Here is an 8,913-nt window from a genome sequence, read left to right on the forward strand (position 1 = left end):
ACGAAGAGTGGTCCCCACTTGCCACAACTAGGGGAAGCCCTCGCACAGAAACGAAGACCCAACACAGCAAAAATAAATAAATTAATTAATAAACTCCTACTGCCAACATCTAAAAAATAAAAAATAAAAAATAAAGGTGCATTTAACCATGGAATTCTGAAGGTTTTATATAGTTACAAAGGAATGGCTTAAGTTATAGAAGTCTCCATTAGAATCTTAAAGGAGTCGATTTTCTAGCTTTAATATTTTTTTTTCCCTTGGCTGCATTGGGTCTTCATTGCTGTGCGCGGGCTTTCTCTAGTTGAGGCGAGTGGGGGCTACTCTTCATTGTGGTGCACGGGCTTCTCATTGCAGTGTCTTCTCTTGTTGCAGAGCACAGGCTCTAGGTGCACAGGCTTCAGTAGTTGCAGCACGTGGGCCCTAGAGCACATGGGCTTCAGTAGTTGCAGAGTGTGGGCTCAGTAGCTGTGGCGCATGGGCTTAGTTGCTCCGTGGCATGTGGGATCTTCCCGGACCAGGGATCGAACCCGTGTCCCCTGCATTGGCAGGTGGATTCTTAACCACTGCGCCACCAGGGAAGTCCTCTAGCTTTAATCTTAAACTAATTATTCCTGAAACGTTTGCTTCCTGAAAGAACAATGAGATACCACTACACACCTTTAGAGTGGATAAAATCCAAAGCACTGGTAACACCCAATGCTAATAAGAATGTGGAGCAACAGAAACTCTCATTCATTGCTGGTGGGAATGCAAAATGGTACAGCCACTTTGGAAGACAGTTTGCAGTTTCTTATAAAACTAGACACACTCTTACCATATGATCCAGCAATCACACTCCTTGGTATTTACCCCAGTGAATTGAAAAATTACATCCAGACCAAAACCTGCACATGAATGTTTATGGCAGTTTCATTTATAACTGCCAAAACTTGGAAGTAATTAAGATGTCCTTTGATAGGTAAATGGATTAGCCAATTGTGGTACATCCAAATAATAGAATATTATTCATTCTAAGAAGTAATGACTTAGCAAACTAAAAACATTGAGGAACCTTAAACACATATTGCTAAGTGAAAGAAGCCAAATCTGAAAAGGCTACATACTGTGTGATTCCAACTAAATTACAGTCTGGAAAAGGAAAAACTATGGAGACAGTAAAAAGATCAGCAGTTGCCAAGGGTTCTGGGGGAGGTAAGGATGAATAGCTGAAGCACAGGGTATTTATAGGGCAGTGAAAAATCATTCCACATGATACCTTAATGGTAGATAAATGACATTATCCATTTGTCAAAACTCATAGAACCGTACAACACAGAGTGGACCCTAATGTAAACTATGGACTTTGGTTAATAATAATGTATTGATATTGGCTTATCAACTGTAACATGTATCACACTAATGCAAGATGTTAGTAATAAGGGAAAGTGTGTGCAGGGTGGTGAGTAGGGGAGTGGACAGGGTGGGTATATGGGAACTCTCTGTACTTTCTGCTCAATTTTTCTGTAAACATAAAACTGCTTTGAAGATAAAGTCTGTTGATGAAAAATGAAAGGCAAATAAAAAGGCCATGCACCCTCCAAAAAAAGTTTATGTCCTCTTTACATATTTTGTGGTTGTTGCTATTTATTATCTCTATAAAAATACCACCTCGACTAAAAATCTGGATTTGATTTGTAACAAACCACCCACATTAAGACATCAATTTTGATTTCCAGTTCAAACTTTGGGAATTATGGACCAAGCTATCTTAAATATCTCCAAGAGCAAAGATCATCTAGAATCCATGGAATGACACCAAGATTTTCACCACTCTTTGTAGCTTGTCAGTTCTTCTGTCACATAGCCAGAGGTTTCGGCCTGAGTGGAGTATTTACAGTAACCCCTCTTGTGAGGGTTTATTCTCGACTGGAAGCTTGTCCCTGGAGTAGTGGTATTCTTCTATACTTGCTAACTGTATTTGTTTTCAAGGGCTGCCCTAACAAACTATCACAAACTGGGTGGCTTAAAACAATAGAAATTGATTCTTTCTTAGTTCCAGAGGCTAGAAGTCTAAAAATCAAAGTGTCAGCAGGGCCATACTCCTTCTGAGACTCTGGGTAGAGTCCTACCTTGACTCTTCCTAGCTTCTGGTGGTAGCCACCAATCCTGGGTGTTCCTTGGCTTAAATCTGCATCACACAACCTCTGCCTCTGTCATCACATGGCATGTCCCTATGTATCTCTCTGGGTCTCTTCTCCTCTTATGAGGACACCAGTCATATTGGATTAATGGCCCTACTCCACTATGACCTCATCTTAACTTGATTCCATCTACAATAACTACTACTACAACTCTATTTCCAAATAAGTTCCCGTTCTGAGGTCCTGGGAGTTAGGACTTTAACATATTTTGGGGGGGACACAAATCAAGCAACAATACTAACAGAATAATTAGGTCAAGTTGTGGGCACGGTTTGACTTTTAACCTGAAGCAAAGCATTCTCAGAAATGACATCTTCTACTGAGAACAGCCTTGGGATTCTACATAGACCAAAAGTCCAACTCTTACTACCATGTACAGTCATGCTTCCTCGGACATCAGGTAGAACATTCATTCAGGGACTCTTTACCTATAGGCTAATAGCTCTAAAGAGGCTTTTTTTTTTAAATCAGCCTCACTGGGCAGGACTGTGTAGCTCTTTGAAGCCATCAAACCTGACAGTTCACACCACATAGGTAGCATCACCCAAAACCAGGCCTCGATCTGAATTATTCACAGCCTCAGTTCTGAACTTTCTGCCCTAGACTTTCCTCCCCACTTATATCTTATTCTTTCAGCTTCTGATCTCATGATTCCTCTTACTGATGATGGTTATACTTGTTCTTTGGACTTGATGTTTAGCACCATTTCTCTGGCTCTGACCAATATCTTTCTTCCTGGACCCCAGTTTGAACTTACCAAAGACCGTGTTGTAGTCAGGCATGGTGGGCAAATACTCTATAATGTCCACCCATATGCAGCACAGTCATCTGAAGTTAGTGCTCCCATTGAACCATATGAATCAGAGCCAAACATCAAGCCATGACCTCTAAGGTTCTAGGCCATCCCTTGTGCTGCCATGAAAAATTGGACCTTCTTTGACCCAGACAGAACCATCCTTTTTCCACTGGGAACATATTTCTGCATTTATTTTCAAAACTGAAAGTACATTTTTAAAAAAAGTACATTTGAAGGTTTTACACAGATTTGATGGAAAGTCTTAGGAACTTAGAACTCTTCTTCAGGTTCTTAATGGTGTCAGTCTTCTGCCCTCATATCTTGCCAGGAACAACCCTAGGAAATGTCCCCAATAACCTCTTAAGTACTGCATTCAATCACTTGTTTTCAGCCCTCACACTGCTTGACTTCATAATGCTATTTGACACTATTGACCCCTCCCCATGTCTCAAAAATCAGCTCTCTCTTGACTTAAGAGATAGAACCTCTGCTATTTTCTCCAACTTCACAGTCTCCTTTGCGCTCTCTCTGGCTTCAACCATCCTTTAATCATTGGTCATTCTCCAGGCTCTCTCCTTGGCTTTTTGCTGTCATGCTATACCTTCTGTGGGTGATCCCATTTCCTGTCAAGTCTTCAGTTATATGTTAATGATTTCCAAATCTGTATCTCCAGCCTCGACTTCTTTTCTGAGCTCCAGACCTGTGTATCCAATGACTGGGCACCTCAAGTTCAACGTGTCCAAACAAATCTCATTGCTTATATTGCCTACCTCAGTGAAAGTACCATCATCCTAGATTTGTTACCCCATTTCACCCCTCACCTCTAATCTACATGTTCTCTTTCTCTTAAACGACCCTGTCTCTTTGTACTCACTAGCTTTACCCTAGTTGGAGGCTTTACTACACTTTGGACCATTTTAATAGCCTTTTGCCTAGTTTGTCTCTCACTTCATACCGTTCTCCACCTGGCATTCAGAGTGAAAATGTCACAGCATGAAAGTCTTCAGTCACTTTCCATTGCCTACAGGATAAAGTTCGGTTTCCTTAGTAAGCCATTCAAGGGGTGGCCTTTCGCACTTTGAACCTCATCTTTTGCTTGCTACGCCTCCTCCCCAAAGCTTCAGTCATATCAAACTATTTCTAGATCCCAATGTGTATTATTGTTTTATGCCTTTACTTCTTTTTCTCTCTGCCTGGAAGGCTTCCCCTTCTCCACCCCCGACTACTTAGAAAAGGCTCAGGGCCAGACTTCCTTTCTGAATACGAGGTAAGAAAAGTGGACCTCTGTAAGAGCTCATCCTTGCGGACATCCCAGCAGACACTCTGTTGGGCAGTTGGTCCCTTTTTCATCTGGGCCCTGAGAGAGAGAGAGCTGTGGCATGGTGACCCTGGATCCCTGCCAGAAGCTGCAGGGCAAAGACAACTTCTGTGGTGGACTCTTCCGGATGTGTGTCAGTTCTGAGTGAGGCTTTGAGGCAGCCAGGTTCTCAGGTTGGATCTCCTCTTGGCAGGCAGACAGCTTCTCCATGCCCTAGGTGCCAGCATTGCAAAGGTTTCTGCTGAGGGGTTCCAGTTTTCCACAGTTACACAGATAGCTAGACCTACCCTTGTCTTTGGCCTGACTCAAAACAGATGGGTGAATGGGACTGTTCCCAGCCCCACTGGCTCCTGGGGTACATTGTGGCTGGCCCACAGTATCCGTCATGCAAGAGGCCTCTTTCTCGAAATAACTTATAGGATGATCTCTCTCTCTCTCCTCAGCATTTATTCAATCAACCAATATTTATTGACCAAGAACTATACACCAAGCACTCTACTTAATACTGAGGACACAGCAATATACAAAAAACAGGCAAAGAAAATCAGTGCCTTTTTTGAGCTTACAGTGTAATGTGGGAGACAGACATTAAATACAAAGACATGTAAATATTTCCTTAGTAGCCTTTGTGAAGGAAACCGTGCAATGAAGGAAAAGTGCAGGGTTCTATGAAAGAACTGAGTCTTTGTCAGCCTGATTTGTTGGAGAAATGAAATCCCTCAAGTGAGTACAAAGCAATTGCTTTTCTCTTGAAGTTTTAAGTTTTTCTTCTCCATTTGTATGAGTTTCTTATACGTTAAATCTATTAATCCCTTGTCTACTATATTTGTTGCAATTGTTTTCCATGTTAAAAAATTCTAATTAAATCTAAAAACTCTGACACATTTGAGTATTACAGGCTAGTTATGTAGGTGTCCCCTATTTGAATTTGTCTCATGTTTTCTCATGACTAGGTCCAGGTTATGCATTTTTGGCACAGTTGTCATAGAAGTGATGCTTTCGACTTTTCATTGCATCCTATCAGGGGCACGTGATTTCAATGTATTCTGTTACTGATGGTGTTCACTTCCATCACTTGGTTAAGGTTTTCCACTATGAAATTACTCCTTTTCCCCTTGTATTATTATTTTGTGGACTCCTTTCTCACCCTGCATGGACTCCAACACCCCACACCAGGCTGCTCATCCATGCATGCCTTCATAACCCAGGAATGGACAACCTTCTCACCCCGTTCAGGCTCTGACAACCCATGCCTGGCCACTCCCATGTGTGGATGCCCTCCTCACCCTCTCTGGGCTCTGACACCCCTTGCCAAGCCTTTCCTCCACACGGATGCCCTCTCTTACCCTGCTCTGGTTCTGATGCTGAGTATTCCCCCTTCATGGAGGCCACTGTCATTCACTTGGGTTCCAACATCCTATGGCAGGTGCTCACCTCGCAGATGGACACCCTCCATTTGGGCTCAGATGTCCCATTCTGGGTCCTCCCCCTGCATGGACACCTGCCCATGCCGCTTAGATTTTGAAACTTCACCTGCTTGGAGTCTGACTCCGAAAAAATGCTGGGGCTCTGCAGGGATGCCCTTCTGACAGTGACCTGGCTCTGACTTCTCACTCCAAGCTGCCTTTCCATGCACCTTGCTCCATCCCTCTTAATGGCATGGGGACTGAACTGCTCAGACAGAGAAGAAAAAGGAACAAAAGAGGAAGAAGTAGAGCTCTACCCACTCTGCTACATCCAGAGTCTAAAGCCACGGTCAACTCTCATTGAGATTATCTGGATTATTTCAAAAAGCTCCACCTTTTTAAAGGGTGCATTTAAATGCCATCTCTTTATGAAGCATTTTCTTTTCTAAAAAAGAATTATTTTATTGAAGTATAGTTGATTTACAATGTTGTGTTAATTTCTGCTGTACAGCAAACTGATTCAGCTATACACACACACACACACACACACACACACACACACATATATTCTTTTCCATTACGATTTATCACAGGATATTGAATATAGTTCCCTGTGCTATACAGTAGGACCTTGTTGTTTATCCATTCTATATATATTAGCTTGCATCTGCTAATCCCAAACTCCCAATCCATCCATCCCCTCTCCCCTCCCCCTTGGCAACCACCATTCTGTTCTCTATGTCCGTGATTCAGTTTCTGTTTCATAGATATGTTCATTTGTGTCATATTTTAGATTCCACATATAAGTGATATCATATGGTATTTGTCTTTCTCTTCTGACTTACTTCACTTAGTATGATAATCTCTAGTTGCATCCATGTTGCTGCAAATGACATTATTTCATTTTTTATGGCTGAGTAGTATTCCATTATATATATGTACCACATCTTCTTTACCCATTCATCTGTCGATGGACATTTAGGTTGTTTCCATGTCTTGGCTATTGTAAATAGTGCTGCTATGAACATAGGGGTGCGTGTATCTTTTTGAATTATAGTTTTGTCTGGATATATGCCCAGGAGTGGGATTGTTGGATCATATGGCAACTCTATTTTTAGTTTTCTGAGGAACCTCCATACTGTTTTCCATAGTCGATGCACTATTTACATTCCCACCAACAGTGTAGGAAGGTTCCCTTTTCTCTACTCCCTCTCCAGCACTTGTTATTTGTAAATTTTTAAATGATGGCCATTCTGACCAGTGTGAGGTGGTACTTCATTGTAGTTCTGCTTTGCATTATGAAGCATTTTCTTATCAATTCATCCAACTATTAGTGATCTTTCCCCTTATTCAGAAACCTCAAGACTCCCGTGACATATTCATTTATTCAACAAAGGTTTACTGTGTGCCAACTCTGGCACCAGGTGCCGAGCAGGATGCTGAAGATAGTGTGGCAAGTGAGCCCCCAGCCCTGATGGAGCTTACAGTGTAGTTAGAAATACAGGCAAATGAACAGAGAATAATAAAGTGTGCCAAATGCTCAAGTGAGAGAAATGCATAGTCTGTAGGTCATTAAGGGGTGGTGGAGAAATGAGGATGAAGAGATAGGTGAGGCCAGCTCGTGTAGGGCCTTTATAGCAATTCATTCACCATACACTGGTGTAGAATTTACTGAGTGCCAGCCATGGTTCTGCACACTGGGAATACAGTTATACAAAACAGATAAAACTCTGCCCTCATGTAGTGTATATTCTAGTGGGAGGAGACAGCTGATGAACAAACTAAACAATGGTTTTAAGTACTATGGAGAAAAATAAAACAAGGAAGGGGATAGGAAGTGTCAGTGGAGGCAGGGAACTTAGCAGAGGGGGCAGTAACCATTTTAGGGTGAGCGCAGAAGACCTCACTGATAATAGTTTACTTCCTCAATTGGTGTAAATGCAGGAATGAGCCATGCCTACATAAAATGTGGGCATTTCAACCAGAGGGAAGAGCAGGCATAAAGGCCCCAAGGCAGAAGTGAGGAAGAACGAAGCTACCTTCTAGAACAGAGGAAGGAGGGGCGGTGGGAAATCGGGTCAGATGCTAATAGGGAGCCAGCACCCTTAAGGCCTTGCAGGTCAACATAAATCTTTCAATTGTATCCTATTCTGCGTAGAATAGAAAGTCATTGTAGAGTTTTGAGAAGAGTGGCAAGGTCTGGCTTATGTCTTAGGAGAATCAGAACAGCTGCTGGGTTGAGACTAGACCATGGAAGTGGAAAGCAAGTGTGGAGTCAGGGGAACTGGTTAGGAGTCTACTGAGAGGCGACGGTAGCTTTCTGCTCTGGTGATAATAGAGAAAGTGGTTTGGAGAAAGAGCCAGTAGGATTACTGAATGATTTTATGGGGGATCAGGTGCTCGATAGGGCAAGAGAGGATTCAGAGATATCTCCAAGTCATATAAGGGATTGAAACAAGAAAGTGATATGTGCTTTACATTTTAAAAATATCCCTCTAGCCATTGGGTGGAAGATGGAATGGGGGGTGGGGAGGTCAATTTTGAATGTAGAGAGGGCAGTTAAGGGGCTATTCCAGTAGTCAAGGTGAGAGATGAGCCTGTTCTGGACTGGACTGGTGGCAAGGGAGATGAAGAAAAGCTGATGGGTATAGAATACACGATGGAAGTAAAACTGACAGGACTAGGTGATGGGCTGGGTGTGAGAGGGAAAGAGAAGAATCAAGAATGACCCAGGTTTTCATCTTCAACAACTGGGTAGTGCCAATAACTGAGATGGGAAATCTTGGAAGAGAAATAGGTTGATGTGGAAGGGGGAAATCTAGAATTCTGTTAGATATACAAGTGGAGATGCTAAGTAGGCAACTGGATATACATTTTTGAAGCTCAGAAGAGAGAGCTCCATCTCAGAAATGTCTCAATCTGAGACACCCCTCCATCCCTAATCACAATGTTCCATCCCTTTACCTGTCTCCTAATCAACATGCTCTTTGGTTTCATCAGGACCTCAATTCCCATCCTCCATCCTCATTCTCCAAGTCTGGCAGCCACCTTCTAGCTTCATTATTTTTCTCTTTGGCTCAAACTCAGTGCTCTGCTTTGTCAAACATTCCAGTTGAATTTGCTCTATTTTGTAACTTCTGTCATATCCGTCTTGCTAATCCTCAATCCTGGACAAATACAGTCATGTTTCTTTTTTTTTCTGTTCCTAGTCCC

The sequence above is a fragment of the Mesoplodon mirus genome, assembly GCF_964341445.2.
Source record: "Mesoplodon mirus genome assembly, chromosome: X".
Lineage (NCBI taxonomy): Eukaryota > Metazoa > Chordata > Mammalia > Artiodactyla > Ziphiidae > Mesoplodon > Mesoplodon mirus.